This window comes from Cyanistes caeruleus, chromosome 6 (assembly GCF_971803275.1).
Source record: "Cyanistes caeruleus chromosome 6, bCyaCae1.hap1.1, whole genome shotgun sequence".
Classification (NCBI taxonomy): domain Eukaryota; kingdom Metazoa; phylum Chordata; class Aves; order Passeriformes; family Paridae; genus Cyanistes; species Cyanistes caeruleus.
This window is the reverse complement of record NC_141706.1, coordinates 43,652,633-43,668,490: the sequence shown is the minus strand read 5'-3', so window position 1 is coordinate 43,668,490 and position 15,858 is coordinate 43,652,633. Positions and strand designations below refer to the sequence as shown.

Here is a 15,858-nt window from a genome sequence, read left to right as displayed (position 1 = left end):
CAACTTGCTACTCTTCCCTGCAGAGTGGAACAAGATGGGTAATACACCTCATCCATTCCTGTTCACAGAGCTGGGTTTTGTCTTAAGTCAGTTATAATGGTGGGCTTGTACAAAAACACCAAGCTGTAAATGAGAACATCCCTCACAAATACCGAATCCTGCTCTGCTACCTGGGAAAAAAGAGATTAATATTTTGTGACTATGATACCTCGGGAAGGGGAGATATGTCAGAGTTTTGCAGACCCTTTGCTCTTGAATGAGAGGATCTATGTAGAGTTTAAGATGTCTTAAATTTTACCCATTTTAGCTGACTCATCTTGAGTTTTCTAAGTGGAGACATGGCAAAATTTTGCTAAAAAGCTAATCAAAATTTTGCCTGTTGGCAAAAGGCCAACTATGAGTAATTATAGTGAAGGCACCTGTTGACAAGTGAGGTTAATTAAACCCTCTTTCATTTCATCACTTGTCTTTGGTAAGCAGACTTATCAATATGTTATGATAATCATCAGAAATTCTGTCTGAGGATGACAGCAGATTGGGGATGTGGTTATTTGCCTTCACTTATACCACTCTGAACACTCCCTCTCAGAGGCTGAGTGGGATGGCCAGAAAATAGGGAGGATGTGGTTTCTGAACTCTGAATCATGACAGTTTTTCCCCAATACTCTTATCTGTAGTAATTAAAAAATTCTAGCCTAGTAATTAGATTGTAGTTAGTCTCGGGCTCTGTGGGCCTTGACACTAGCTTCTTAAATTTCAGTTAGTCTGGATGAACCAGACTAATCAAATTAAATTAAATTTTTAATTAAAAATTATCCTAAACTGATACTCAATTGGAGGCCAAGCTGAGCAACAGCATTTTAGAAGTCATCCTGTTACTTACACTTCCGTTTGTATTTCTTCCCGAGGAACTCTTAAGCCCCACACTAATTCTTTTTGTAAAACCTTGTAGTAGAGTCAGATTCAGGCTGCACAGTAGAAATAGATAATATTCCAGCAATTTGATCTTTGCTATTTCAGCCTGTGCTTGAATAGATGATCTTCAGAGATCCCTTCCAGCCCTATTTCTTCCAGTCTTCATAATACCTGTGGGAACATGATGACTGAAAAAAGGTAGATGCCTCTTGCTTGCAAAGATTTATTTCTAACTGGTAAACCAGTTAATTACATGTGTAGTAAAAAAAAAGAAAAATCAACCCAACTAACCAATGAAAAAATAACCCCCCAAAAACTTTGTAAGGCCTCCAGAACCTTACAAATATACCTCAGAATAGCTGAACTCTATTTCTCTATTTTAGACAGTAAAGATATGATTAATATTTCTTCTCAGAAGGCTAGAGCACTTGAAAGGCAAATCTGGTACTTTTGTCATTTTTTACCCGAGTCCTTCCTGGCTAGGGAGTTCAGCTGGTACTTGGGTCAGTTCTCTCCTGCATCTGGGTAACAGCAAGTGAACAAAGCCTCAATCACCGATGAGCAGTGATTCCCGCAGAACCCCAAGAGGTGGCTTTTAGAGATCTCTCAGCAGACTTCAGTTCTGCCTAGTGAGAGGATTATCTTGGTCCCTGATCAGGACAAAACAGGGATGCAGTGCATCCCACAGATATTCCCCATGAGAACTTGTGCTTACAGCCTGAATTCTGCCATGCTAAGCACCAACTCCAGTATGTACAGGATTAGAGATTGGTGTAGTACCTGACCCTCTGTGTAGTTTAACACCAAACTCAAATTCATTCATACATTCCAGCTTCACTTGATTTAATGATCACCTCTTCCAGTCTTTTCTCAAGTTAGCTGACACATATAAACCTATTACTATTGTGATAGTAACCTTTTTCCTGGCTACTGTTCAGCTTATCTCTGAAATTTATCTTCAGGCTTTGAACCACTCTTACCCTGAAAGCTGAGCAATACTAAAATGCAGCAATCTGACCATCACTGTACATCATAAACTGCCTATACCTCATGGAAAAATCTGACAGATGCCTTACTTAGAAATGCTTTGTTTTAGGTATGTCATTCTATGGTATGTTTCCTTAATATGTTTCTATGAAAATAGGGTCATGGTTTAGAATTTAATCTTCTCTGTATTCCTGACTTCAGTCATAACCTCTGTCCACGTCAAAATTAGCTGGGACATAATCTTTACAGCATACACCATGTTTGAAAGAGATCTTTTAAGCTTTTTTTTTTTTTCTGTAAAGATCTGAAACCTAAGCAGAAAAATAATCAAAGTTTTCTCATCCTTTTAAATTATTCTTAGTGTGAATTGATTTTGTGGTATTGATTCTAGGAATACTGTCTGTAAGCAGTTATATTTTGTGCAATATATTAAATTGTAAAAACAATTGAGTGCATGCATTTATAAAAAATAGAATAATTATTTTATATGTATAACACATGCCCCTATGTACACAGATGTAATCATAGAAATTCAGTCAGTCAATGTAGCTGCTGGTTACATTAGTGCATTTATTTTTCTATTCTATGTTCTCACTAGAAAAAATGATAATGACCTTGCCACTTGACACTTGTCTTTTTCAGTGTAGAACAGCATATAAATTTGAAACTTACTAGGAAAAAACACCCCATGAATTTCCATGCATAGCTGAAAAGCTGAGTAAGAAAATGGGTGAAAGATGCATTGTAGCAGCACACAGAATAAACCAGGCAGTACTTTATACGTAAAGTTACATATTCACTACAGGAAGGTGGATTTAAATTCAGTGTGAGAATGTCATCACCTGTCCTAACTGAAACGATGCCTTATCTTATTTTGGTTTTAAGGTGGTTGCATTTAAACTATTAAAAAAAGAATCCCAAAATAAGCAAACCTTCACTGGAAATTTGCTGCCTCTTCCTTGCTTCAAAAGGATCCAGGAAGTGGTAGACGTATACATACTTCAAATCAAAGTCCAGAGCTTGATTAATAGGCTACCTGACCTTTCCCAGGGAGACACAGCAGGGAGGGCTGGAGAGGGCCAGTGCAGGGAGGAAGGGCTGCCCAGCTCCTTGGGGCTCTCCCTAGTTCAGGCAAGAGCTGCATTTATGCAAAATAATTTTTGAACTGCATATTTTCCACTCTTTTATGAGTTGTCTGCTATTACTTAAGGGTTCACCTACATGCTGGTTTTGGGATTCATTTACCTATGGATCAGTTCAGAAAGAGGTGGCTATATGGGTATAAGCTATAGTGCTGAAAGCACAGTTAGCCTACTAGAACTGTGTTCACCCTAGCAGGGCAGGAAGTCACTTTATTTACACTATTAAGTTAAAACATGATAAAAACGTTACAAAAAATTAAATCATTCCTGAGAGCAAAGAGATCAGATGAATGAGCTATACTGCAAAAGCTGGTTGGAATACTTTAGTGTTTATAGTGCTGATGTTGGTACTTCAGAATAATCTGCATTGTAACTTAAAAATAAATTCATAAATCTTTCCATTTATTTTCATTGTGATTACTTTGTCTTCAGCTCTCTTGTCAATGTGTGGCTGCTTAACAATAATTAAACTGCACCTTATGAAATGCATTCATTCATCCAAGACGGTTTCTTAGAAATCTTAGCTTCCCATGAATTGCTTTAGTCCACTTGGTATTGCAGGTTGGGACTCATCTTGCCTCACCATGGTAAGGAGAACGATTTAAGTGATTTCACTTGAGGTCTTGGTTAGTATTTTTTACTACCATGAAACGATCTAAGAATTAAAGGATAACAGGAAACTCCCTCAAATCACATTTTCAAAAGCATTTTCCAGAAGTGGCTATGTTACTAGGCTTTATTGTCACCAGAAAGCCTCTAGTAATCTTACAAAGCATCTGCAATGAATAATCTCCCCCTCCCCCATCCTTATTTGTTGCCAGAAACAGCTTATAAATGCTCAGTTGAAGATGGTGCCAAATTTTGCTTTTAGGCACACTTGTAAATAGAAAATGTTTCCACTGATTTTGGTAGAATTATTCCAGACTTACACAGATGTGGAAGCCAAATTTTGCCTGGGTCTTCCCCCATGGGTGTCACTTGGTGCCTGATCAGGTCCAGAACTGCTGCCTCTGGTGTCAGTGGAAGGCAAGTGCTTCAGATGAGTTTGCCCATAATTTGACAAATTATTATAAACAGATTTGAACAAATATTTCTTTACAAAACAAACTGGTCAGCAGGCTCCAGGCTTTATTCTCCTGATGCATTTTACAGGAAATAATATCAAGTTAGCTATTATGAAACTACCCCCTCCTCACACACACATAATTGCTTCCAGCTTGCTGATTATTACCCTTTCCTTAACTGATAGAGTGAGAAGAGAAATAAAAATATCTCCATACAGTAGGCCAAATCCTCATCTGGTATAAATCGACATAGCTCCATCAAAGTCAATAAAACCATCTTGATTTACATCAGTCAAGAAGCTGATGCACTATAATTTTTTTACTTGCTTTTAAAAATAAAACCTTATGTGATTGTGTAACCAACATTGCAACAGAAACCAGCATTTTCTTTTGTGAAGTTAAACATGCCCTCCCTTTGACTTTCAAACATTTTCACTTAGATAGTCCTTCTATAGCTTTTTTTCCCTTTGCCTTGTGACAGACTGTTCCTACCACCCTTGTGTCATGAGTGAGGTACAAACTGGACTGAAAGATAATCACACACAAAATAATAATTTCATGGAGTAGTGAGGACAAAGAATGAAATGCTACCACTAATCTTTCACCCAAAAGAGGAAAGAGGACTAAGCAAAGCACAAGATTAAAAAAATTATTTCTGGCATTCTCTCTGATCACCATTCTCCAATTAACAAACGTATATCATCAGCACCAAGAAATTAGTAATTCTTACTCAGGAATAACAGTACTGTAAACTTCTATTATAGATGAAGTTTCTTAAATAATCTTTAAAATAATACAATGAGACTTATTACAAGGTTTACTAAAGCTGATAGAAACTATGTACTCTCTCTGGACAAACATTTCTAAAGTCTTTTTTTCGGTGTTATCTGGGGGCTGTGAAACATATGGTGATTTTTTTGGGAATTCTCTTTGTCTCTTCTTAAAAGCACAGCAAGCTGTTCACAGTGAATCTTCTACATCCATTTCAGGGAGTTCTAAGCATTTCTGTGTAGTATATTGTCAAATAAAGGTCTGGTCTTTCCCAAAACATTCATTTTTTTTGGCTGGTTGTTTTGATTGATGTGTATATTCAGAAATTCATGATAATTTCAATAGCATCTTGAAAAATTGGAATTATTTTTTTGTTAATGCTGACATAGTTTTGTACTGGTTCATAAAGACTTTTAAGAAAATCTACATATATTAATCCTTGGTATTTAGCAGTCCCTAACAGCATGCTGGTGGTTTTATTAAAGTTAATGGTGATATTTGCAGGATTGCAGTCTTTAATTTTCAGTCGCTTTTTTTGAATACTGCAAAAAATTAAAGTATAATAAAAAAATGCATTAGTATGAATTTCCAAATGTTTTCATTCAAAATGCAGTCAAGATTAAGCTTGCTTTTAAATACATATTCCATTGCTTTGAATAACATCTTGAAAATCATTCTATGATGTCTGGAATTCAGTCACACATTTTAGTCTCTGTTTTAATAAATATTTTTTGATTCATAGACCAGTCTGAAACACATTCAGAATTGACTGAAAAAGTTTTTATAGTAACACTTGAAAATTTGCATATCATATTTGGTGGCTATCACTACACTACTTATTTTGATTTGGAAGAGATTGCTTATCTCGATTACACTGTCATCCTTTCAGCTTTGGGATCCTGCTTTCTCTGAAACCATCACTATAGACTGCAGCCTTTATTTTGTGATGAAGGTTTTCCACCTGGTCAAATAAATGGATGACTGAGATGCTGATGCAGAAAAATTAAATTCAGGTCCTTTATAACCCCTCTGTTTCCACGGCAAAATATGACTTGAAAACATGATCCCAGTAGAAGACAGTAGTTTCCCAAGTACCCAAAAGGCCAGTATTTGTAGGCAGGAACTCTCCAGATCTGTGCAGAGGAAACTAAAAGAAAAGAGAAATTGACAAACACTTTCCATTCAGTTGGCACTGAAAGAGTGGCCCTGTCTAACAAGAAAGGTGGTGGTAGATCTTGCCAGACAATTCTGTCACATGTAGGATAGGCCAGCCTTGCATAACATGGGCAAAGAGTATCAAGGCCTGCTAGGGACAAACAAAAGCTGTTCAAAAAGTCAGATTGTGTCCTCTCTGGTAGTGATGCAAACAAGTTGCTACAAATGGACTTGATGAATCAAAAAGATTTTACTTAGCTAGAAAGTGTAGTTCCACACAGGGCCACAGATAGGTTTGCAGGCTCTCAGGATGTTTCTGGGGCTGCGGGAGGTTGGCTTTCAAACTGCCAGCTCAATATCTCAGAGCAGTCAAGAGGCTGCTTTCTACAAAGCTGGTTCCATTCCCTACATAACAGTGGAGCAACAGTCTCATGCCAATATGGACACTTGCAAGGCTTGAGTTTTTCCTAGAAAAATCACAGTTGTTCTTTGTGGAAGCTGTGTCAGCTGCTATTGAGATGCATGATCTGGACGCTCTATGCACATGCCATTTGCCAGCAGCTTGGAGACCACAGACCTGCTGGGTGTGGTGCCCCATTTTAGGGAGACAGGCTTCAGCTCTGATTGCTGAAAATTTGTCAAAGCAGGATGCTTCCAATGACAAGCTTCAAGCTCAGAACTTGTTTCAGCAGAAAATGCAAATGTAACCAGTTCCAGCTCAACGTGCTTTCCTCTAAGCATAAATCATATATGAAATAAGTGTAGAGGATTTAGGTAACATCTTAGACTGCTTTTATTTTATAAACTACAGCAAAACTTGTATTTTATTCCAAAGTGTAGCAACAAAGATTGAAAAAGAACACGGCACTGTCTTGCCTTTAGCATGCTGAAGCTTTGTGGCATCTTTAGACTGGATTCTTGGCTTTGGAGACTAGAGAAACCAGAAAGTGTACTGGAAGTGAAGTCAAAACAGCTTGTTATCCAACCTGCTTTTTCCACAGAGTATTGAAATATTAAGAACTCAGGCAAATAATGCTTGGATACAACTCCCTTTGTTTGTGTTGAGTTCCATTTGTTTGTCTGCAGCCAAACTGGGTGAATAATTTTGCATTCTTTATCTTAGCAGTGAATTGTGTGGTTCTGAAATTTAAGTAAGATAAGATCACAAACAAGTAAAAACATGTGTAGGCTGAAAAATCAATATGTTTCAAAGTAACAGTTGAGAAACAAATTATTCCTGTAGTAATAGGCTGAAAACTATGTTTAGAGATTCTCTTAGGGCTGATAGCATTGCTAGCAATAAAGCAGTATTAAAAGAAATTTGAGCTGCCTCCATAGTTAATCATGCCATCACCTAGAAATAAGGTGGTCAGAAGATGGAAAATGGTAACTGTAACATTAAGGATTTTTTAAGCTTCTCAGTTTTTGCATAAAAATTAAATCTTGACAACTGTAGTTCTTCTTAATTACTCATGCTGAGGTCTGCTCTTTCCATTTATCCTGAAATTTTCTAGTATTTTACTTCAGTTATTCAGAATAGCTACTCTCTTGCTAAGGTGTTCTTCTTTTTCAGTTGAAGACTCAAGGTCATTGTCACCAAAGAGTGGCAGGATTCCTGCTAAATTAATCACACTTAGATCTATACCATGCCTAACATCAGAAAGCCATTAATAATTAGCTTATACCAACCCAAGTCTATTCTCTGAGTGATGATACATCTTAAAAATAGTTTCCTGTAAATGAAATCTACATTTCTGTACTTAATTGTTACTTTCTAGGAGTCACTCTTTTGGTAACGTTTACACTTTGCTGAAACAAAACACTCATTGTCCTTGAGAAACACCTGAATAAGCCATACCAAATATACAATTCAAGAATAATCAAAGGCAATAAGTGGAAACTGTAGGCTAGCAGCAATATAAAGGGTTCCTTTGCCACCAGAATCTGCCTTTTCCAGCCTTTGCTTCATCTAGAGCATTTAAAATGGAATTCAAACACCTGACTGTTCAAAAATAATCCTCAGAACCTCCAGTCTCTGTGTCTGGTACACGATTCACTAGGACAGAACTAAACATCACATGTTTATATTTCCATCTATATGCCGAAGTCTCCTGGGTGCTGACTTTGTCTACAAGCAAGCCATACATGTACTGTAAACATCCGTGTATTTATAACACAGAATTCCCCAAATTCTCGTCACCTCAGTAGATGACTGACTTTTTAAAAAAGCTACACATGCAATAGCTGTCTCATCCTCTTTGAAGGTATTTGTTTGGTCAACAGCATTCTTTAGAGGAAAGCTGTGTTGACAGGAAAAAGGACAGGTTGTTGAGTTACGAGGCTGTGGAATGATTGTGGTAGGGAGGACTCAGCAGCAACAAGTAGATCTGTAAACTAAGACGGGTGTCAATTCAGTGCTGTGATGAAGCCAGAGTGACTCAAGTGGCATGTTGAGGCACACCACACAGAGTCTTATCTGCTTAGTTCTACATAAATGTATTAAAATTAAAAAACAAGGGAAAAACCCACTCAGAAATCAGCAGAGCTACATCCTCCCAGTGTGGATCATACTAACAGTCCTTAAGATGGGGTTTGGACTAGAGGCCTCAACATGTGAGAAGCTTCCAGTCCAAGCTCTTTGATTTTTATGAGATGGTGGAGAACATCTGATAAAGGGAGCTGTGTAACTTACAAAATTAAAATCCTCACATGTGATGTTAAATGGCTGAGGAAAGAGTAGAAATGAAAGAAGACTGACCTATTTTTTAACCTATTTAATGATGACTGTAATTAGTTCTATCTACATGCCCCTGAAGTTCCAAATTTATTTTCTTGGAAGTTTTTCAACAGCTATGAAATCACTCATCACTTTTGTTACTTGCCCATTACAGTGTAATTTAGAAAAATCAATGACCACAGGCATTCTAAAAGAAAAGCTGGCCACTGAGCATACATATTTAAAGAGATTATTATGACTGGATGGTGAAGAGCAGAAGCTGGAAGGGATCAGGGCTAGAAGCAAAGGTAAGTCTGGAGACAGCCAGAAGGACTGATGCATACAGGGCAGAACTGTGTTGTGTGAAAGACGGTGAAAACTCTTGTAGTAGTGCTAGGAGCCTCACCCATACTGTATGAAAAGCCACTGTCATTTCCAAGGGAGCAGGGCTTTCTAATCTGGAGGAGCTGGAATGAAAAGTCAAAATCTTACCAAATCTGGCAGTTTTTGTTAGAATGCTTCTTGATCCTGTTCTAGGAAGATTTGTGGTGTTGTGAATTGATCCTATCACAGGTTAGTAATTTCTAACTTTGTCTTTCCAGCACATTGACAACTGTTAACTCTATGACTGGGATTCTTCTGGACCAGTGACTGGAGCTTGTTTAGATTCCAGAAGAGGTATCCCAGCCCTTCTGAGTTCCCAGCGGTCCTCCAAATCCCTCTTGCTCTTTTAATCCAAGCCAGGATGCACTGTAGCCCTCTCAATGTTTGCAGGGGCAGCAATCCACAGCTACATCCCCTGGGGGAAGAGAATGCACTCCTGGGGAGAGGCTGTGTAGAGATAGGAGGAGGTAGCATGTGGAAGGGAGAAGCGAGCCAGCACTTCTAAGAGCAGGGCTCTTACTCTGCAGGCTTGTTGTCCAAGCCATTCAAAGGTTAGTTCTGTTGTAACAAGCCCATTATCTACCCAATGGTGACACCATTTAGCATGTGCCATTGATACCTGTGTTGGAGCTTGGGAAATAATCCAGTGATATCCATCATGAAATCCATACAATCAAATTGACAGCTAAAAACCCCACTTAAGGTCTGTATTCAAAACAAAAAGCACAACATGGCATTAACAAGATCCAAATGGAATTCATACAGTAATACAGACATGGTCTTTATTTTTTCTACAAAGTTTAATGTGGGCCTGGTTTGAAATGTACTACAATATGCATTACTTGTTATGAATAAGGAAACCAGTTATGACAGAGTACCCAATGGCATCTGCCATTACAAGTGACTTAAAAGCATTCTTAAATACTATAAATATCCCAAGGAATTGTGACTTCTTTCTCCCATGAAAACTTTTTATAACATCAGAGCAAGCTAACTTTTGATGTACACTACTGCTGTAAAGCTGAATATTACAGTTCAATGCCAAACTTTGTTTCTGATTGATAGGGATGCAGTTAAAGTAACATTAACAATTGATTTTTCCTCATGATCTAAACTATTCTGGAACTATAAGTTCTAGGCAACCGTAACAAGTTCAGAGATAAAATGAAAAACAAAAACCAAGCTGAAAAGGGTGACATTAACAGAAATCTTATAAATCTATTATTTTTGAAATCGGGTGGTGAAAGACAAGGTGAAGTTCACCTTGTACAGATAACATCTATACACTACTTTCTTTGCAAAGTGTCAGAATAGGAAGTCATCTGAATCATCTGGTGCATTCATTTTTCTTACCTTTTCCTGAGACAAGGTTCACATAAAGAGATAAGGAGATGGAGCAAATTAGAAGGTGAATATTAAAATGATGAAAAGAGAATTTCAAACACATACTTGTGCCGCCTTTTAATTTTTTGGTTGTCACGTGTTCATCCCTGTTGCTACCTAACCTTCTGAAACAGAATATGGGTGAAAATCTTTCCTTGACCCAGCGTTTCATGCACCTGCAGAAAAAGAGGATAGAATGTGATCATTTACACCAGTGAAGCAGCTTTAAACAGGTTGAAATCAGCATTTTTCTCAGCTGTCCTTGATCTGTTCCCTTCTCAGTCAAACCTAGAAAGAGACAAGTCTGAGTCTGGAGAACATTAGCCATCATTTAATTTCGCTAAGCGAGCCATACAAGTTTATGGTGTCTCTAGATAAGGGGTTTTATGTGTTATTTACTGCACTTTAAATTACTATAATCCTATCCCTGCACTGTTCAGGCTGCTTACTGTACTGGCAACCAAACAGGTTTAGTTTGAGGGTGTGAAGTTCTCTTTTTCTCATAACTGGAATCACCTATCTCTTAGATGCACATTGAGTATTCCTCCCACTAAACATCTGATTGTCATAAAAGAAAACAACGTTTTCTTCCTGGCATAAGAAGTTATTATTGGAAAGTTTGAATTAATATGTCTATCAGGAGGATAATAGGGCAGTATGAACTCTATCCCTTCATTTCATGTCATTTTAAATAAACAGATGGCAAGAAATTTCTTCTTCTCAAAACCTGTGCTTGGTCCTCAGGTCCATTTGGTGCCTGAAATTACTTTCTTTTCTTTCTTCTTCCTTCTCACATAGTGTAATACCCAGTCAGCCCCAGGATTTGTTGCTAGTTATAAAAGGGCAAAGGTTGTACATCACTCTAGGCAACAAGAACACAAAACCAAAATTTCCATCCCCTTGCCCTAGGCAACTGCTAAGACAGAGGGTTGAAGTTTTTGTTCTGTTTTGTTTTGGGGCTGGTGGTTTTTTTTTTGCTCCTAGAGGCAGTGTTTTTGCTCTTAAATTCATTCACATCAACCTGGGAAAATCACATGTACTGTCTGGACTACTTCTCGCTCAGGCCTTCAGCAATGGTTCAACCCCTTGCTTTGGAGAGCTGCTACCTCCGTGTTTCCAGAGTAACCACCATTCAAAGACACATAGCTCAGAGCAGACTCCAGTTAGCCTGAAAGAAGAGACAGTAGAGCAGTCAGATGTATAAATCAAGTAGATGATTTCCAACAGATTAAAACTTTTGATGTTGATTATTAACAGTTTTCAACATTGTAAAATATTGACTCCTTTTTATTACTCCACAAATTGTCATTACTTCCTCATCAGATAGAAGCTTGAGAGCATGTTTGTGTAAAACAAGCAACAGGAATTCTTAAATGATACCTTGGATGATTCACTGAAGACCAAGGAAAAGCAAACATGCCCAAACCCCATCATCTGACATTAAACAGTTTCTCAATGCTTATTCTATCCTATCTCCAAAGATGAAGAAATAAAATAAAATAAAATAAAATAAAATAAAATAAAATAAAATAAAATAAAATAAAATAAAATAAAATAAAATAAAATAAAATAAAATAAAATAAAATAAAATAAAATAAAATAAAATAAAATAAAATAAAATAAAATAAAAATAAAAAGATAGGGGAAGAAAGAAAGATACGACAAACTTTTGGTTTAATTATCTTTGAGTTTGTTTTGTTGTTTAAAGAATTAATCAACAGTTCCTAGCCCAGGGGCAGCATTCTGGAGGCAGAGATGCACTGCTGAGCATATCTATGCTTCCCATACCTTTTGTTTCTTTGTCTATGATCTGGGAGTCAGAGTTCAGAAGTAGGGAAGTGTACACTGTCTCAGCAGGCCTATGCCTGGCAGAGCTGTTTCTGGAGAAGTGAAAATACTTATGGCTGGGGCAGTTAAGCTGGCTGTAGACTTGTTTTGAACTATTGGAGTAGTGCCAAGGACCTGGCTCAACTGATAGATTCTGTTTTCCAGTTGCATAAGTACAAGTAACCTGCAAGACTTGATTATTTTTTTTTGTAGAGTGGTGAAGTTCAGATAGGATTATTTAAATAGCAACTACAATGAAACCCATAAACACCTTTTATTTCGCCTTAATCACCTTCCTGGATGCTGCATCCTTGCTTGTTTGCCTTTGGGTTCTGATCTTACAGCTGCTCCAGCATTTTGACATACTAAGCACCACTGAATCTTTAAAGATTCTGCACATATTCCTTGAGAAAAATTGCAGATCTTACTTATCCATATTATTTTTATTAGGAAAAAATAATCAGGTTTCATAATGAACACAAGTATGATTGAACTTACGTGGGTAACATTCTATCCTTCTGTATACGTTTTCATCTTATTGTGGACTCTTCATTCAATTTCTTTAGAAGTTCAAACACACTAACGAGCTTTTTCCCTTGTAGATATTTTGCAAAGGCTTTAGAACATACCCATCTAGGGGAAAGTAATTATTTCTTGAAATACATAGTTATTGATTGTCAAAGGAATTAATATATTACACTTAAGTGTAAAAGAAATACCATGTAAGTCAGCTAGGAAACAGTGTGTAAGTCAGCTGACAGAGAGCTGGATTTTTATCTTTACTACTACTGTAGGAGGGAAGCATACTAGGACACTTATTTCAGACACTTCAAGGTAAATCTGCCTTTGCTGGGACAAGCATATACTTACACCAGTCATCTGATACAGAATTAAGCAAAGTTCCTATACAAGCAAAATCCAGACAAAAGGAAAAACTAGTCTATGCACAAAGCTTTTGCTGGCTCATCTAGACCCCTTTCTACTCCTACTTAACTAAATACCTTTAAAACTCTGTGTTAATGTGCTAATGTAGTGTTTACACCTTGTTTCTCAATGTGTCCACCTGACAGTTTCACAGCACAGCCACTAAATTGATGCCAAAATAACTCTAGTTAAACTAGTTCATGGTCTGGTCTGCATGCAAAGCTTACAATACATCTAAGTGTAGGATTTAGGAGTAGAATGTGTTAAAAAAAAAAAGACCAGGAAAGTTCTGTTCTGCATTCCTTAGCACTGTGAAACCATAATAATTTACAGGAGCTTTTATCTTTCCCTAAATCCTTATGAACTGATAGTTTACAAAATAAAGACAGAGAAGGGACAGACTTAATTTTAGAACAAAGGATGGTCACATGCACAAGGTCTATACACCATTGAAATATGAATCACTAGTAGATTCATTCTGGTTTAACTGAAGAAACAAAGTCCAAATTATTCCCAGGAGCATTTTGTTGTTTGACCCCCACTGGAACTGATTACATTTTATGACTCTCAGCAGAAGGACCTCTTAATTTCCGTGAGGTTTTATATATACCACGCACCGATGCTAGCACTGGACGTGATCCGGCTGGCGCGGGAGGAACAGCAGAGCTTACAGTGCTGAACCGAGTGCTGTTTCTTACACTGTCAGCTAAAGGGGTGGCCAAACCCAGCGCCCATAACCCACAGGCTTCAAAGCTTTTTCCCTGGCTTGGAGCCAAGAGACACTTCCTACCCCATTTGGCAAAGGCCTACAAGGTGGGGAGGGCAGTGGGCCTTGCCGGAGCAGGTGGTGACGTGCTCCATGGTGTGCTGGTGGTGCACGAGTGCTGTGTGGGGGCCAGCAGCAGCCCCAGCGCTGCCCAGGCTCCCGACCCACCGTTCGGAGACCTGCCAGCCAGGCGTGCGGAGGAGGCCGAGGTGACGGACTTCCCGTGGCAGCCGCAGCGCCGAGCCTGCCTCCTGAGGAAGCAGGCCTGCACAATGGCAGCTGCCAGCACCTGCACACCCCAGCAGGATGCTCAGGTGAGCTGCGAGGGCTGTCCCTACTCCTCAGCCCACTCTGGTTAAGCTTTAACTATCCCCTCTGGACGCTCCATCTGTGACAAGGCCAACTTCAATGGGCAGCTGTGAGGGTCTTTCCCCACTATAGTCCCCCACATGGATGTCATGGCCCACTAGAGACCCCCGTCACCAAGCTGCTCGTGTTTTAGACACAAAATGTATAGAAAAAGTGTTTTTCTTCCAGATCCCACTGTTAGTGCCAATTCCATCCAAATCCCATTGACAGGCCAGCGAGGTGGCCTGCGAGGTGGTGCCCACCAGGGTGGCAATGTCAGTCTAACAGAAACAAATTAATGGCCACGAATAAAACTCCTCTGGCAGCATTTCCTCATTCACACATTTGGACTGAGTGTTGCCAGACAAAGAGCACTTCTTCTATTTGGTTCTGCAAAGCTGTTTGGAAAGTCACCACTTTTTGTAACCAGGTTTTACACGAACATTAAGAAGAATACGTATGTGTTGAACTCAGAGATGGGCTGTGGTGGAAATCATTGAGAACCCCACCATCAGCACAAACATGAGCTGTGTTTCCTGGCATACCTTTCCCTTTCCTCCTCCTGATTTTTTGACAAACTGTCCTCCTGCCAAAGAAATTCTTTTAGACGGTGTGAAAGAATTATTATTGGGGATGGGGGGGGGGGAGGAAGTGTTTTATTTCAACTTGTGTCAGCTGCTAAACATTATCCAAGCATGTGCACATGCAATATGCACAAGTATTAGATAATGCTGAGGTTGTAACTCCTTTTGCTGCTAAACTCTCAGTTGCACAACATGCAAGAAATGGAGAATTGAGGTCATGCATATGCCTTGCATGGTTAAAGACCTATCTATGAAGCAGGAAATTCTCTCACTGAACTTCTCTTTTGTCACAGAGGCACAATACATCCACTCACACACATTAGAAAATAAAAATCAAGGCAATTAAGGGAAATAATGGGAAGGCATGGGCATTTTTGAACTCGATATGACCTTTGAAACTTTTCTTCTTGGTACTGACTTTAGTGGGGATATTTATGGGGATAAGGTGTAAAGGAAATACCTTGCACATTTTCTTCTTTTTCTCATTATCAGCTGCATTTATTTCACTTTACCTCAAATGAGTCAGTGGTACAGAGTATAACTGAAAGCTATTTTTAACGAGAGGTCTTATCCATTGCATCCAATAAGGACTAGGCAGACCTATAGATGACTCTTTATTTTTGCACAAAAGGAAGCTTTCACTTGAAAGTAACTTTCTGACTTCTGGGGACAACACAGTGGTTGATACACTGGTTTAAGTGCTCACATCTTTGTAAATCTGGGTTTACATGCAATGTTTTACAACATCCTGTAATCATAACAAGGATGCAAACTTTTAAAATGTACTTTAGGCTGAGATATTTATGCCAATTCAACCTTTAACATGGGTACATTTAAAGATATATAATGATACACTGAATCATAGAAAGTGTTCCTATAGAACAATAAACTA

At 38.4% G+C, this 15,858-nt stretch overlaps 1 long non-coding RNA gene across 2 annotated transcripts; it reads right to left on the bottom strand.

Moving 5' to 3' along the window:
• Nucleotides 1-4,134: 4,134 nt before the first annotated feature.
• LOC111930024 (uncharacterized) lies at nt 4,135-14,290 on the bottom strand. 2 transcript variants are annotated; one of them, XR_015288057.1, is made up of 5 exons: nt 14,203-14,290; nt 11,558-11,685; nt 10,488-10,693; nt 9,754-9,839; nt 4,135-7,174 (listed from the first exon to the last, which is right to left on the bottom strand). It is a non-coding gene; the product is annotated as an uncharacterized LOC111930024 (long non-coding RNA). The 2 variants fall into 2 exon arrangements; XR_015288056.1 differs by lacking the exon at nt 14,203-14,290 and adding an exon at nt 12,306-12,392 and having other exon boundaries at nt 4,135-6,026.
• Between the last annotated feature and the right edge of the window lie 1,568 nt (nt 14,291-15,858).